We start from the raw sequence: 18,252 nt of genomic DNA, 5'->3' as shown, positions 1-18,252 counted from the left end.
AAATGGAATTGTCCAATTTCTTACACCTATTGATTTGGAATCGAGCCCAAAACTTAGGCAACATCATAATATGTTGGGAGGAGTCATTTGTTTAAGTTCGAGTGAAATCCTTTCTCTAGAACTACCTTAAACACCAACCACCCCAATTAGGAACGAACTGCCTTTGAACTTGAATTGAGAAATTTCTTACACCTATTGTTTTCGGATAGAGCCCAAAACTTGGGCAACAACATAATATGGTGGGAGGAGTCGTTTGGTTAATTTTGAGTGCAATCCGATCTCTAGAACTACACTAAACACCAACCACTCCAATTAGGAACGAACTGCCTTCGAACTTGAATTGTCCAATTTCTTACACCTATTGATTTTGGATCGAGCCCCAAACTTGGGCAACAACATAATATGGTGGGAGGAGTCGTTTGGTTAATTTTGCGTGAAATCCGATCGATAGAACTACCCAATACCCCAACCACCCCAATTTGGAACGAACTGCCATTGCCCTGGAATTTTCCAATTTCTTACACCTATTTATTTCGGATAGAGCCCAAAACTTGGGCAACATCATAATATGGTGGGAGGAGTCATTTCGTTAATTTTTAGTGAAATCCGATCACTAGAACTATGGAATACACCAACCACTTCAACTTGTAAGGAACTGCCTTTGAACTTGAATTGTCCAATTTCTTACTCCTATTGATTTCGGATCGAGCCCAAAACTTGGGCAACATCATAATATGGTGGGAGGAGTCATTTGGTTAATTTTGAGTGAAATCCGATCTCTAGAACTATGGAATACACCAACCACTTCAATTAGGAACGAAATGACTTTGAACTTGAATTGTCCAATTTCTTACACCTATTGATTTCGGATAGAGCCCAAAACATGGGCAACATCATAATGTGGTGGGAGGAGTCATTTGGTTAACTTTGAGTGAAATCCGATCTCTAGAACTACCCAAAACACCAACCACTCCAATTAGAAACGAACTGCTATTGAACTTGAATTGTCCAATTTCTTACACCTATTAATTTCGGATCAAGCCCAAAACTTGGGCAACATCATAATGTGGTCGGAGGAGTCATTTGGTTAAGTTTGAGTGAAATCGGATCTCTAGTACTACCCAAAATACCAATCACTCCAATTAGAAACGAACTGCCTTCGAACTTCAATTGTCCAATTTCTTACACTATTGAGTTCGGATCGAGCCCAAAACCTGGGCAACATCATAATATGGTGGGAGGAGTCATTTGGTTAATTTTGAGTGCAATCCGATCTCTAGAACTACCCAATACACGAACCACCCCAATTAGGAACGAACTGCCATTGAACTTGAATTGTCCAATTTCTTATAACTATTGATTGCGGATCAACCCCAAAACTTGGGCAACAACATAATATGGTGGGAGGAGTCATTTGGTTAATTTTGTGTGAAATCCGATCTCTAGAACTATGGAATACACCAACCACTTCAATTAGGAACGAACTGCCTTTGAACTTGAATTGTCCAATTTCTTACACCTATTGATTTCGGATCGAGCCCAAAACTTGGGCAACATCATAATATGGTGGGAGGAGTCATTTGGTTAATTTTGAGTGAAATCCGATCTCTAGAACTACCCAATACACCAACCACCCGAATTAGGAAATAACTGCCTTTGAACTTGAATTGTCCAATTTCTTATACCTATTGATTTCGGATAGAGCCCAAAACTTTGGCAACATCATAATATGGTGGGAGGAGTCATTTGGTTAATTTTGAGTGCAATCCAATCTCTAGAACTTCCCAATACACCAACCATCCCAATTATGAACAAACTGCCATTCAACTTGACTTGTCCAATTTCTTACACCTATTGATTGCGGATCAACCCCAAACCTTGGGCAACATCATAATATGGTGGGAGGAGTCATTTGTTTAAGTTCGAGTGAAATCCGATCTGTAGAATTACCCAAAACACCAACCACCCCAATTAAGAACGAACTGCCATTGAACTTGAAGTGTCCAATTTCTTACACCTATTGATTTCGGATCGAGCCCAAAACTTGGGCAACAACATAATATCATGGGAGGAGTCATTTGGTTAAGTTTGAGTGAAATCTGATCTCTAGAACTACCCAAAACACCAACCACTCCAATTAGGAACGAACTGCCTTTGAACTTGAATTGTCCAATTTCTTACACCTATTGATTTCGGATCGAGCCCAAAACTTGGGCAACACCATAATATGGTGGGAGGAGTCATGTGGCTAATTTTGAGTGAAATCCAATGTCTAGAACTACCCAAAACACCAACCGCTCGAAGTAGGAAAGAACTGCCTTCGAACTTGAATTGTCCAATTTCTTACACCTATTGATTTCGGATCGAGCCCAAAACTTGGGCAACATCATAATATGGTGGGAGGAGTCATTTGGTCAATTTTGAGTGAAATCCTATCTCTAGAACTACCCAAAACACGAACCACTCCAATTAGGAACGAACTGCCTTTGAACTTGAATTGTCCAATTTCTTACACCTATTGATTTCGGATAGAGCCCAAAACTTGGACAACATCATAATATGGTGGGAGGAGTCATTTGATTAATTTTTAGGGAAATCCGATCTGTAGAACTACCCAATACACCAACCGCCCCAATTGGGAACGAACTGTCATTGAACTTGAATTGTCCAATTTCTTACACCTATTGATTTCGGATGGAGCCCAAAATTTCGGCAACATCATAATGTGGTGGGAGGAGTCATTTGGTTAATTTTGAGTGCAATCGGATCTCTAGAACTACCCAATACACCAACCACCCCAATTAGGAACGAACTGCCATTGAACTTGAATTATCCAATTTCTTACACCTATTTATTTCGTATCATCCCCAAAACTTGGGCAACAGCATAATATGGTGGGAGGAGTCATTCGGTTAATTTTGAGTGAAATCCGATCTCTAGAACTATGGAATACACCAACCACTTCAATTAGGAACGAACTGCCTTTGAACTTGAATTGTCCAATTTCTTACACCTATTGATTTCGGATCGAGCCCAAAACTTGGGCAACATCATAATATGGTGGGAGGAGTCATTTGGTGAAGTTTGAGTGAAATCCAATTTCTCGAACTACCCAAAACACCAACCACTCCAAGTAGGAACGAACTGCCTTTGAACTTGAATTGTCCAATTTCTTACACCTATTGATTTCGGATCGATCCCAAAACTTGGGCAACATCATACTATGGTGGGAGGAGTCATTTGGTTAGTTTTGAGTGAAATCCGATTTCTAGAACTATGGAATATACCAACCACTCCGATTAGGAACGAATTCGCTTTGAACATAAATTGTCCAATTTCTTACACCTATTGGTTTCGGATCGAGCCCAAAACTTGGGCAACATCATAATATGGTGGGAGGAATCATTTGGTTAATTTTGAGAGAAATCCGATCTTTAGAACTACCCAATACACCAACCACCCCAATTAGGAACGAACTGCCTTTGAACTTGAATTGTCCAATTTCTTACACCTATTGATTTCGTATAGAGCCTAAAACTTGGGCAACGTCGTAATATGGTGGGAGGAGTCATTTGGTTAATTTTGAGTGCAATCGGATCTCTAGAACTACCCAATACACCAAACACCCCAATTAGGAACGAACTGCCATTGAACTGGAATTGTCCAATTTCTTACACCTATTGATTTCGGATCGAGCCCAAAACTTGGGCAACATCATAATGTTGTGGGAGGAGTCATTTGGTTAAGTTTGAGTGAAATCTGATCTCTAGAACTACCCAAAACACCAACCACCCCAATTAGGAACGAACTGCCTTTGAACTTGAATTGTCCAATTTCTTACACCTATTGATTTCGTATAGAGCATAAAACTTGGGCAACGTCGTAATATGGTGGGAGGAGTCATTTGGTTAAGTTTGAGTGCAATCCGATCTCTAGAACTAACCAATATACCAACCACCCCAATTAGGAACGAACTGCCATTGAACTTGAATTGTCCAATTTCTTACCCCTATTGATTTCGGATCAACCCCAAAACTTGGGCAACATCATAATATGGTGGGAGGATTCATTTGGTTATGTTTGGGCCCAAATTCGACACGCCAAAACCAAAAGCAAACAGCCCACATCACTTCCTGGGCCGCCTGAAACGATTTCAGCCCATTAGCACGTCCAGTCCATTAAGCAAAGCAAACAGGCCAATATCACGTGGCCCAAAAAACGTTAGGAAAACTGGGCCGCAATAGAAGCCGAAACAGCCGAAAGAAGAAATGGGCTTGACGATTTGAGTTAAAAAGAAACATACCCACGTGACCCTGACTTAGAAAAGTCAATGAAATCGGCTCGAGATAGAGTTTGAACAGGAGCAGGCAAAAAGAAGAACAACTCAGAATTGGCTTTGCTGCCAAGAGATCAAATTCCGCTTAGATTATCTAAAGATAATCTGGATATTTTTGAGGAACGCCATTTTCAAGGATAAACAGACTCTGCTTTTATAAAAAGAGAGATAAGCGGGAAACAGGAAGCTGTTCGAAAGCTGAGAACTAGCTACCTCAAAATTCCAAACTCTTGCAGAAGCAGGTAAAATGGAAGAACAAGCATGGCGCCCCATCAAAAATGCAGAAGCAGTCACCTCAGAAAACTAATCATTGAGTGTTTTCTTGCCAGAAAATGGATGGAACCCCTGTTTGTTCTAATTAAAAATTAAAAAGATCTTTTGATTACTTGCCGCCCACTCTCAAAGAACATTTCATATATATAAGAGGGGGTGAACAGAGAAAAAAGACACAATCAACTAACACAACCCAAAATACAATCAAAAGACAAACATTCAAATGGTCACTTGATCGCAAAATCCCAAAACAAAGTTCCAACAGACTCATAGTCTGAAGTACTCCAAAAGCTTTCCAACAAGGTCGCATAATCATCTTGTTTTCTCCCAGCAGAGGCAATTAGACCACTACTTCTGAGTTGAATCCCAGTTCATAAGTCAACAATAACGAGATTTCTCTCGTTACAAATTTGGTTCAGCAAAAGCCAAGACTAGCAGAGTTTGAGGATTTTCAAATATGAAAAACTCAACAAATTTATGAAGAACCCTGACTAAGCAGCACAGGTACTACAGTACACCCCCAGCTCAAGTCCAGCCACTTCTGCCCCTTTCAGACTGCAGAAATCCCAGTTCTGCCCATCCAAAAGCCTTCCAGGGCTTGAAATAGATTGAAGCTCTGCCAAACTCAAGCTTTGGTATCGATTTGCAGCCAAAACCCATCAGTTGAAGTTGTTTGAAGTCCAGTCCAGCACAGGCACACCCAGTCCAGCCCAGAACAAAGGCAACTACCCATGCAGAAATGGAAACACAGTCCTCTTCTTATCTTTGTATAGTCAGTTTTCCCTTTTTTGAGTCTTGTAAAAAGGAGTTCTGCCTGAAATCAGTTCAATCGTTATCATTTATTCCGGCCAGAACTACCAGTTTTATGTTGAGAAAAAGTATGAAGTCCTTACCAGTTTAAGGCATAGAAAAGAACTTACTTGGGAGATATTCCTCACCCAAATTCACAATCGTTTGATCAAAGTCAATAGCTTGGGGCGCAAGCTATTCTTATTCTCAAGTCTGTTAGAATCAAAAATTGCTAACAGTGGCACGCTCGACACAAAAATTGCTAACAAAGGCCACTTCTGCCTGAGGCGCCAGCTGTGCCACCCTATAGACCAAGAAGAATGGACCCCAATCCATTTCCTCCACTAGCAAGGGGCAGGAGAGGCAGAGGGGGAATTAACCCTTTTGCCAACAATGATAGGATCAGACCAGGGGCAAATTGGAGAAACCATCTGGAGATTGAAGAAGAGGAAGAACACAGGGAGGAAGCTCTGCCCCGACCATACAGAATAGAGCACAGGTTTGATCATGATCAGCCAGAACAGGGACGAAATCCACGTCCTGTCAATGCTTTCAATGACATGGGGGCACTACAGAGAATGATTAGAGAAATGATGGAGCCGGATGCCAGGAGAGGAGAAAGGCCTACCTACAGAAAGCCGTACCCGGCTTACATAGACCAGATTCCTTTACCTGCAGGTTTCAAAGTACCAAACTTCACCTTATTTAACGGAGAAGATCCCCATGCTTCGTCGGTTGAGCACATAGGCAGATTTTCTGTCCAGTGCATAGCTATAGAGAATAATCCTCTGTTAAAGCTAAGGCTTTTTGGGAATTCTCTCTCCGGACAGGCTTTCACCTGGTATACCAGTCTGCCAGCCAATTCTGTTCAGACCTGGGAGCAAATGGAAAACGTTTTCCATGATTACTATTTCAGGATTCAGCCAGAAGTCACCATCAGTGATCTTGCCGCTCTCAAGCAAAGCGAAGATGAACCTGCCCAGGATTTCATAGCCAGGTTTAGAAAGCTCAAGATGAAGTGCCGAATCCCTATGGAAGAAAGGCACTTCATTCAGATGGCTCAAACCTCCCTTAAGATTTCTTTGAGGAAAAGATTCGATGGGATGCTATTCGGAGATCTGGCAGAACTGGCAGACAAAGCATCCAAATATGAGGAACTGCTAAGGGAGGAACAGCAGAAGAGGAACTCTTCCAAAGGTACGTACTACAAGTCCCCTTCTTCTTCAATCCATTTGATTGAGGTAGAGTCAGAAGAAGATACAGAGGGATCGGAAGAAAAAGAGATTGCAGTGGCAGAAATGGCAAAGTTAAAGCATCCTATCAGCTGCAAAGCTCTTACAAAGCCACCAAAGGACCAGAAGCCGCCACCATTCACAGGAGGATTTGTTCCAAACAAACCAACACAGAGCAAGGTCTACTCTTTCGACCTGACCAAAGTCGATGCTTTGTTCGATGAGATGCTGGCGCAAAAGGCAATAGAGACGCCTCACAAGCTACCCAAACCAGAGGAGCTTAAGGGCAGGCAGTATTGCAGATGGCACAATTCTTGGAACCACTCCACCAACAGTTGTGTCGTTTTCAGAGATGTCATACAAGAAGGAATAACTGCAGGGAGATTGAAACTAGCAGAAAAACCACCCTCAGTTACGACAGATCCTTTTCCCCAGCCCCAAGTTAACATGGTCAATCTAAATTGGCCAGAACGAAGGGAAAATGCCAGTTCCAGCAGGAGCAGGAGAAGTACAAAGGAGAATTTCCAAAGGCCAAAGGCGACCATCTCGGCTGGGAAAGTACTATGCAGTAAATGCAAGTGTGAAAGTAAGTTAGAAGCTACTATGGACAGGCAGAAACAGCCCACACACAGCGTGTTTGACCGGATTGGAACTTCGCACCAGCAAGGCCTAGCTCCGATTCCTCCCAGAAACAGAGTCAGACAAAGGGATTATCTTAGGCCAGATCAGCACAACAGAAGAATCCCAGAGCACCCTAAGGCGGAGATACCAATTAGGATGCCGGGAAATGACAAGCCCTTAGCAACTATCGCAGAGGGAAGATGGTATTCCGTTGGAAAAAGCGGCAGACCAACCTTGGAATTAACCAGAACTCAGAAAAGAAGAGTTCAGAGGCAATATTCCACCTTCCTTAGAAACAGGAAAGATGCACAGGTGTTGACAGAGCCAAATTCTGCCAGAAGTAGAGAAAATCCAGAAGCAATTCCTCAGGCAGAACAGACAGGACATAAATCCCAAAAGCTGATAAAGACAGAACCATTCATCTGTTCAATCTCATCCCCAGCCGATCAACCCAAACTTCAACAAGTACAAGAAGGGCCAGAACCTGTTCCAGAAAAAGAACAACAAGGCTGGACTGAAGAAAACGAGGAGGAACAGTTGGACTATGAGCCATCCGCAGAGGATCAAACTGGTTTCCTCGAGACGGGAGAACAAGGAGACTGGACAGAAGAAATGGAGTATGACGGAGGGCTAGATGAAGAAATCGAAGCTTTTGGGGCAGAATTGGAGAACTTGTTGCAAGGTGATCTTGGCATTAACATGGTATTTATCCTATCGGAGAGATTCAGGGCAGCAGAGGGACAAGGAAGCACTCTGGAGGGAGACGTACTCTCGCAAGAAAGCTTCGAGTGCAGACTGGCGGAAGTAGAAGAAGCGCCAGAACAGCAATTGCCTGCTGCCAGAACAGGCGGAACCACCATGAAACCAGTTGCAGAACAGCTCTGTTTCTCCAAGCCGACCAGGGAAATGGCCAATCACCTCAGGCCTCTATTCATAACCGCAAACTTTGGAGGCATTCCTATTTCCAAGGTAATGGTAGATGGAGGTGCAGCCATCAATCTTCTACCGCACAGATTGCTGAGCAAGATGGGCAGAACAGATAAGGATCTAATTCCAACACGTTTGACCGTCACCAACTTTGCTGGGGGCATCACTAAGACTCATGGAATTCTGGACGCAGATGTCATTGTTGGAACCAAAAAGCTGAAAATCGCATTCTTTGTGGTGGACACTACTTCTACTACCTACAATGCATTACTCGGAAGAGACTGGATTCACCAAAGCCTCTGCGTTCCTCCTACTCTGCATCAGCAGCTAGCTCTTTGGCATGAAGAAGGTTACATGGAGATAGTAGAGGCCGATCCACGGCCATTTCTGCCTTCTGCCATGTGTTTTGAGGCAAGATACTATCATGATGACCTTGGTCCTTTCACTTTCTTTGGAGTCAACCAGAACGGCCGCCCTCATGGTGTCACGGCCCAAAGGCTCATTGAAGACGGTCTGGCCAGTTCTCTAGAAGACTGGAATAGGCCTTTTGTTCTGAACCTCCAGAACTCCGATGTTTAGTCCCAATCAACAGGAAAAGGATCGAGCTGCAACAATCCGATCCATTACAAAAAGATTGTTGATATACTGAGAAGAAAGGAAACTCATTGTGCAGAATCCAGCCATTAATATGGCAGAATTCACGCATGAGAGCATCGAAGAACAGGAAGAGAGTTTACAGGAGGAAATATTGGACTTTGCACCAGCAGCACTAGATGATTCCTTACCAGAAGTGGAAGATCCATTACAGGAGATTAATCTAGGGACAGAAGAGGATCCAAGACCTACTTTAATTAGCGCACTACTAGAAGAACCACTCAAAAGCGAAATCATCGCACTTTTGCGTGATTTCAGAGATTGTTTTGCTTGGCATTATCATGAAATGCCTGGATTAGACAGGAAACTGGTAGAGCACAAGCTGCCTATCAAAGAAGGCTACCTTCCAGTTAAACAGGCCAGAAGAAGAATGTCCATGGAGACAGAATTAAAAGTCAAAGAAGAGATAGAAAGATTGCTCAAAGCAGGATTCATTAGGCCGACCATTTACATTGACTGGCTAGCCAATATTGTCCCGGTTCTGAAAAGAAAAACAGGGGCAGTAAGGATCTGCGTGGATTACAGAAATCTGAATGAAGCATCCCCCAAGGATGAATATCCTATGCCTATGGCAGATATGCTAGTAGATGGAGCTGCTCAGAACCAAATGCTATCTTTCATGGACGGCAACGCAGGGTATAATCAGATCATGGTAGTAGAAGAAGATATCCATAAAACAGCTTTCATGTGTCCAGGGCACATAGGTGCTTTTGAATACACTGTAATGCCTTTTGGCTTACGAAATGCAGGAGCCACTTATCAAAGAGCAATGAATTCTATTTTCCATGATATGATAGGACATTCTCTAGAAGTATATATAGATGATGTGATAATTAAATCCAAGGAAGTAGAAAATCATGTGTCCAATCTGAGAAAGGCATTCCAAAGAATGAGACAACATAAATTAAAGATGAATCCTAAAAAATGTATTTTTGGAGTACAGGCAGGAAACTTTTTGGGTTTTTTGGTCCATCAGAGGGGCATAGAAGTTGACAAAAATAAAGCAAAATCCATTATAGAAGCCCAACCACCTCGGAACAAGAAAGAGCTGCAAAGTCTTCTGGGAAAAATTAACTTCCTAAGAAGATTCATATCCAATTCCGCGGGGAAAATTCAGCCTTTTTCTTCCTTGTTAAGGCTAAAACAGGAACAGACTTTTAAATGGGAAGGACAGCATCAACAGGCTTTTGAAGAAATTAAGCACTATCTGTCAAATCCACCAGTTCTGTCCCCACCAAAGAAAGGCAGACCGCTCAAACTCTATGTGTCTGCATCAGGAACGTCAATTGGAAGTCTGTTATACCAAGACAACAAGGAAGGGAAGGAACAAGCGGTATACTATCTGAGCAGAACTCTGACAGAAGTAGAAAGAAATTATTCTACAATCGAAAGGCTTTGTCTGGCTTTATATTTCACTGCTATAAAACTCAGACACTACATGCTGCCATTTACCATTTATATCATTGCCAAGACAGACCTAATCAAATATATGCTAACAAGGCCAATGCTAAGAGGAAGAATTGGGAAATGGACTCTGGCTCTGACAGAATTTGCTTTCAGGTATGTTCCTCAGAAAGCTGTCAAGGGACAAGCTGTAGCAGATTTCCCAGCCGATCATCCAGGAGAAGAAATTGAAAATATGGACTCTTTGGATATCGCAAATGCAGATCTACTAACGAGAGCTCATGTTTGCCTTAACAATCCCATTTATTCGAATCACCTCACACCTTGGAAGCTATACTTTGATGGATCAAAAACTGACTTAGCTTTCGGAGCAGGGATTGTTCTAGAGGAACCTTTGGGAGTCAGACATTGTTATTCTTTTCAGTTAGATTTCCAATGCACCAACAACAGAGCTGAATATGAAGCTCTAATCATTGGCCTCGAAATGTTGGTAGAACTCGGAGTCCAGTCTGTGGAAATCTTGGGAGACTCTATGCTTGTTTTGAAACAGATTGCTGGGGAATACAAATGTTTGAATCCTGCTCTAGCTGTCTATTTAGTAGCAGCTAGGAATTTGTTGACGGAATTCAGGGAAGCCACTTGGGAACACATGCCAAGAGAAGAGAACTTTGCAGCCAATGAACTGGCCCAAATAGCTACAGGAATACAAATCCCGGAAGATTGTGTGCAAAGGATTATCAGGGTTGGGAAAAAGAGTCTGCCATCTGTTCTGACCAGAGGAATGGAAGTAGATATCAATTCTGCCGTAGTCACTGAAGATGATTGGAGAACTCCCATCATAAACTACTTGTAGTATCCAATTCTGCCTTCTGAAAAGAGAGTCAGAATCATGGCTTCAAACTATCTTATGTGGAATGAAGATCTGGTCCGAAAAAGCAAGGATGAGATACTGCTAAGATGCTTGGGAGAGAAAGAATACATGAAGGTCATGGGAGAAACCCATGAAGGGATATGTGGAGCACATCAAGGTGGAAGGAAAATGTGTTGGCTAATCAGAAGGTATGGTTATTTCTGGCCAACCATGATGAAAGATTGCATTAATTATTCCAAGGGATGTGAAGCTTGTCAAAGACATGGACCAATCCAGCAGGTTCCCTCGGTTCCCATGAATCCAGTAGTCAAGCCGTGGCCATTCAGAGGATGGGCAGTGGACCTCATTGGCAAGATTTATCCAGCTAGCAGCCAACAACATTGTTTCATCATTGTAGCCACGGATTATTTTACCAAATGGGTAGAAGCCAAGCCTGTTAAGTCTACCACGTCTCAAGAAATCATCACTTTCATAGAAGAACAGATCATACAGAGATTTGGTATTCCAAAATCAATCACTACCGACAGGGGATCTTCTTTCATATCTGGAGATATGCTAAACATGGCAGAAGCGTTCAAGTTTAAGTTGCTCCAATCCACTCCTTATTACGCTCAAGCCAATGGACAGGCAGAATCAAGTAATAAAGTAATAATCAATATTATCAAAAAAATGCTTGAGAAAAATCCAAAGCAATGGCATGAGAAGCTGTCAGAAACATTGTGGGCGTACAGAACTTCAAAAAGGGAAGCAACTGGCATGACTCCGTATGCCTTAACTTATGGACACGATGCAAATCTGCCTATGGAAATTGCAGTTCAATCCCTCAGAATTGCTCATCAACACGAACTAGTGGGAGAAGACTACAACCAGGCCATGTTATTAGAACTAGAAGGGTTGGATGCAAGTAGGATTGATACCCTCAACAAACTCTTAGCAGGAAAACAGGCTGTGTCGAGAGCTTACAACAAGAGAGTTAAAAACAAGAGTTTTAAAGAAGGAGAGATAGTCTGGAAAGCAGTTCTGCCCCTCGGAACACATATAGCTGGTTATGGAAAATGGTCACCAATTTGGGAAGGACCTTTCGTAATTAACCAAGTCTTGGGATTAGGAGCATACAGGCTGCAGGATCGAGATGGAGAAGTCCATGCTGCGCCAATCAATGGCAAATGGTTAAAGAAATTCTATCCAACCATGTGGGATTCACAGGCTGTGCAGACAGGTCCTGGGATAGAAAGAGAACGAATTGAAACTATTGCTTGATTTTGTTTTAGTTTTAATCCTATATTAATGTAATCTTCTGAGTCTTCGTTTAGTTTTTTTTTTATAGAAAAAATCAAAATTCCAAAAATAAATAAACTTTTATTTTCAAATAGTCACTTGGTGACTCAACCAGTTCATTACAATTCCAAAATCTGAATTTTAAAATCCTAGTTTTCTAAGGGTTTCCTGCAGACTTGTCTTCTTAATTGAAAGCTCCTTCTGAAGCAGTACTCCCTGGTGGATTGAAGCTTCTGCAACTTCCAAAGCTGGCCTGGAAGTTGAAACCATGCTCTGCACAAGGAAGGTGGCCTTGGTCTTACAACTCAGTCCAGTACCCAGCCTGCGCTGCTCCTTCCTGCGTTCTGCCAGTTGTTTTTGAAGCTCCTCAATCTGCTTCTCCAGCCTATCTGCGGTAGCCTTGGCCTCTTTATACCCCGCCACCATCTGGTCCAATTCTACCTTCTGTTTTGCATAATCAGCCAAGTTGGCATCGTGGGTAGCCTTACAGAGTTCAGAAGTCTCGAAAGTGGGCTTGAGATCCTCATAACGATCATGTAGATTGAGCACATCTCTGGCCAGATTCAGACTTATCTCAAGAATTGGCTTAGGAGCCATGTTCTGCCCGTGCAGCAGGTCCAGATCCTTCATCAGCTGTTCAACAGCTTCCCTATTTTCCTCCAGCTCCAGCTCAGTAGATTGCCAGATCTTCACTCTCTCCATGGCCTCATCCACTGCTTTGAATTTGGTCTTGTTAGGGGTAGAACTGAGTTTCTCCAGCCTGTCCAGTTGGGCATCCAAGTCCATAGCCTCAAATGCGGCCAATTCTGGGTCAGCAAAGGAGGTTGTGATAGTTGAGACAGCACGGGACTGGATAGGTATCTGCAAAATCAAAATTGTGGATTAGAAAAGGGCAGAAATAAAAGAAAAAATTCATGACATGGTGAATACTTACAGCTGCGAGAACAGGCTTCAAAGGACTAATCACCACTGCCACGGCTCCTGCAGTTCTGGGCACTTCCACCTGAAAAGAATAAGAGTTAAAAGGAAACAAGGACAGGATAAAGTGCGAAGGATGGACAGAAATAAAATGACAAGGACTTACCATGGCTTCAGAAACAGTAGCGGTTAATTCTACTTCAGATTCTGGGGTTGCAACAGGAAGCTCCACCTGCTCCACAGGCCTCGAGGCAGACGGCTCTGTCAGACTTGTGACCGGAAGTTCTACCTGTTCCACAGCTTCCAGGGGTGCCGAAGCCTCTATCTGTTCCCCAGACCCCAGCATTGCTTGTTCTGCGTGAGCTGCGACAGGAGGATCAGCCTGTTCTACGGGCTCAAATACAGGCAGAGTGTTTAAAACTGCCACAGGAGTTTCTGCCTGTTCCACTGGTTCTGAGACAGAACGTTCTTGCTGCTCCTTAGAGGCTGGAGCTGCAGTGGATTGTTCAGCCTCCGTGTCTTCAAAAGCGGCCAGTTCCGAGCTAGTCAGTTCTGTCCTAGGCATAGCACGCTGTTTCTGCGCCAAGGCAATACTCTCTGCTATCACCTCAGCCGGGATCTCCTCCTAAACAGACAAACAAAAATTAGGAATTGGAAAAGGAAAAACAGAAAGAGCATATTTTTGAGTGGCCAGAATTCAGTCTCACCTCTTCGTCGAAATCTTTTCCTTTCTTTTTTGAAGGGGCTTCCGCTGTTGTTTCTTGCTGCTTCTCCTGTTCAACAGCCTCAAAAGCTTCTCGCAGCTCATCATCAGTTCCAGAGGCTTCATTCGGATTGGCAGCAAACTCCTCTGTCTCATCAGAATCAATCTCACGCCTCTTCCTAAGTCTTTTAGACCTAGTAAGAGGAAAAGGAGGAGGACTTTCAGCTACACAGAACAAGCAAGAGTCAGAAGAGCAAATAGGACAGAACATGTCAAAGGAAATGAAATCTGAATACAAGAACCATACCAGAGGTTTCAGGTTGGGCCACATTGCCCCGCGCAGGAATGCTTTCCTTTCTTTTCTTTCCAGCAGTGGAGGCAGCCTCAGCAGGTGGCGGTTCTGTCAGGTTTTCATCTTCGTCATCACCAGAAGGGGGCTCCAAATCACCAGGGGTAATGACAGAACTAACTGCACAAGAGAAATATGAAGTCAGAACTAAATCCAGCGAAATAAAATGGAAGGAACAGGGTAAATCAAAGCTTACCAAACATTGCTCCAGCCTGACATGTTTGTCCCCCAATGATTTTCTTCATGGAAGGATCTGATACAGGCAGAATAGATTTGTCGGACAAATATAGATGACGAAGCAAGAAAATACAGACAGAATGAAGAATCTACCTTCTATAATTTGATTGTTGAGGTCCTGGATGGTCTGAACTGTGAAACTTCTGCCCGCTGTCTCTCCAAACACGTTTCCATAGGACCAGCCCTCAAAAAGCACCTTAACTGCAGCAGCCGAAGCAGGCATCCCTCGAAACCTGGCCTTCCACCAAGCATCAAAGTCGGCGGAACTGGATGAATTTGGCTCCCAGGATGGATAGAGACCATCTGGACTATTTTTGATCTTGTTCACTGCGCACCGTGCATCCTTGTGCACCTCTAAATTATCCAAGTCCCTCAAGGAACTGGCTCGATTGCAGCTCTTGTAGTATTTGAAAGGAATAACCTGGGGACAGCCAAGCTGTCTTGCACAGAAGTTAGGATGGTAGACTTCCGCCCCTAGATGATAATTTGGAGGCCTTCCGCCTCCATGAGGCAGATCTCTTAGCAGGGTCACACTCAGGAATATCTCCCTGAATTCTGTCCTGGCAATTTCACCTTCTGGCTCCTTTTCAAAAAGTCGATATCCAGGTCGGAACCAAGGATACGTCCTTCTAATCACCACTTGCCACTGAGCTGCTAATTTCTTGCTACAATGCCTGAAGAACATCAGATATTCTTCAATGGAGCGCTTAGGCACCTCTGCTGAAATCAATAGGAGGGCCAGAACTTGGTTTTCAGGCAAAACGATATCAGGAAATCGGAATTCCGGAAAATATACCTGCAGCCAGATCTGGATCATCCAAAATGAGCCAGGAGCAGATAGGTTCAGGGGACTCTCCATTGTGGCAGTATGCAGATTCTTGAAAAGAAGAGCCAGAACTGTTGGCCCAAGTCCAACATCAGTGTGGTTGTGCAAGGCTTCTGCCAAATGCCTGTACTCAAGCAGAACAGCAGAGGAACGGTTGGGGATAGCAGCAGGAGAGATGGTGAAGGAGAGATGGTGATGGGTTTGGCTAGTTTCTCCTGGTTCTTCCTTCGATGATAGTCACCAACAGCATCAACAGGTCTCCCATGAGGCCTGAACCCAAAGATTTGAGCCATGTCCAGCAGGGTTGGCGCCATCGGACCCACACGGAAATCAAACGTGTTGCTTGCAGAATTCCAGAAACATAGGGCGGCAGCAAGCAGGTTCTCATCCCGATTAATGGACTGTTTAGACAGAAGGATTGCATCATAAATTCCTGCCCGCCTCCAGTGAGCTCCAAACTTGGGAAGAAGTTTGTCAATCCAGTCCGCCCACTTCACAGGACTATTCCTCACTTCACTGAACGGAAACGAACGGCTCAAATTCTTGCTGACCCAAGAATAAGAGGATAAGGTAGAATTCCCTTGGTAACACAGAGGTGCTTCGGCATCCTTCTTGATTAACTCTGCTATCTCAGCTGGGACAGAACCAAACCAGCGAGGTCCCAGAGTCAGAGTACTCTCGAACAAATGAAGGACGTTCTCGTCCAACTTTTTCTGAACAAAAGGATGAAGTCTGCTTCGAACTTCCATGGCGTGAGCGTCGATTCCAGTTCCGGTAATGTAATCCGGAGGAACTGAGGTGGAAGCACTTTGGGCACGAGTCTTTGGAGAAGACATTTTCTAGGTCTACAGGCTAGGAACAAAAGAAGGATTAAGGATTGAATTGAGAAAAGGGGAAGGATGTTGCGTAGATTTAGCTCCACCAAAATGGATTAAGCTGCATCCTCAACTTGTGATACTCGCAAGTGCACGAACCGTTGGTAGTATAGCATATGTAAGTGCGAGGTCGATTCCACAGGGATTGGTGATTGAATGATCCAATTTAGTTTCCCTACACAAAATAGAAACAAAAACAAAGAACATAAAACAAGGAAGAAAGAAATAAGTAACTCAAGCAAATAAGTTCCCAAGTTCAATTTAGATTAATGGATTGATTCTAGCTAAAGTATGATTAAGCCATGGTGTGTGGTCATAACCTTGTGTTCCTAATTCCCTAATTTGATCATTTGTTGTCTAACCTAAAATTAAGCATTAGGAACCCATTAAGCATAGAAGAACATTTTAAACAACCAAGTATGTATCTAATCCCTGTTGTCGAATGTCCATACATACTCTTCCTATTCACAGTTCAATTCGAATTAAAGCATGGTGTATACTCTTAATTCAAACCAAGATAGCTAACATGCAAGCCTAAATGGTGATCAATCATTCAAACTAGCATATTAACTTATAAGCATAATGAATAAGAACAAAAACCATAATTGAAACTTGGAAACTAATTCAACTTGAAAACTTAAGAAAAGAATTTACATTACAAAGAAAAATAAACTACAACTAAGAAGCAAAAGGAAAGCTAGAATTGAGAACTAGAAAGCAAAATTAAGAGAATTTGAGGGAGAGAAGGGAAGGGAGCTCTAGAGAAGTGTTTGAGAGCTCCCCCCCTTGGGGTGTGTTTACAAGCTTAGAGAACATCCCTATTTATAGGCCTAGGGGAAGTGAAAATCTGAATTCAATATGACTAATGCATACAACACTTGCATTATAAAAGATGAATTGGTTGATGCACTTCACTAATGCATACAACACTTGCATTATAAAAGATGAATTGGTTGATGCACTTCACTAATGCATACAACACTTGCATTATAAAATCTGAATTGGTTGATGCACTTCACCAATAAATCCCACCAGCAGCCCTAGCTCATCTTCATGTCACCATGACCAAGCTTCCAACCAGCTACAATAGCTCATGCCTAGCTCACCATGACCAAGCTTCCAACCAGAAACAATAGCTCATCCTGAGGTCAGCATGACCAGCAACTTCAAGGGCTTACAAATTGGGCTTCACTTAAGAAAATTAAGACTTTAAGCACTCAAACTTGAAGTTCAGAATGTCTTCTTTCCAGCCATATATCATTTGGGCAAATCCAAGGTCGGAGGAGGAAGTTAAGGCCAAAACAAATTGCTAACTCATTTTGCGCGCTGATAAAATCCATCCTGAGCATGGCTCTGTGTTTGCTAGGTAACAGACTCCACAATTATCCAATGGGGCTGAATTTTGGATATATTATAGTACACACCCATTGGAACAACTTTCATAAAGAATGCGGCCTCATCCGAGCTGTGTAGGTTGCTGAAATAAATATTACAATGTGACCTACGGAACTGGACTGGCAAGGGGCTGTAGCCAAAATGAGTTTGTCTTTAAGCTCTTCATCCATTCATCCAAATTAGGCCTTAACATGCTTGAATTGCATGAATTATGCTCTCTTACTCTTTTGGCCTACATAACACACAAATAGAGGCAAATAACTTAGAATTATAGGAAACTAAGCAAAAGAAGTAAGTAAATTGGGCATGTATATGTATGAAATTATGAGCTTAACAAAGGATTCTTATAAAGACCGAGAAAACCGAACTATGAGAAAGCTAGGTTTTGAGATGAACAGGAACTGGAGGTTTCAAATTTCTTTTAAGGGACTCAAAATCATGGGAAAGGGAAGACAAGACGCCACCTGAAAGCTGATAGTGATGAGCTAGTGACCAGCTAGTAACTGACCAATTTCCCACGAAGTCTAGGCAGGAGGACGTGGCAGACAGGGGGCGTTTTATTTC

The sequence above is a fragment of the Prunus avium genome, chromosome 4 (assembly GCF_965620075.1).
Source record: "Prunus avium chromosome 4, drPruAviu1.hap1.1, whole genome shotgun sequence".
NCBI lineage: Eukaryota > Viridiplantae > Streptophyta > Magnoliopsida > Rosales > Rosaceae > Prunus > Prunus avium.
The sequence above is the reverse complement of the archived record's forward strand: the minus strand, read 5'-3'. Positions refer to the sequence as shown.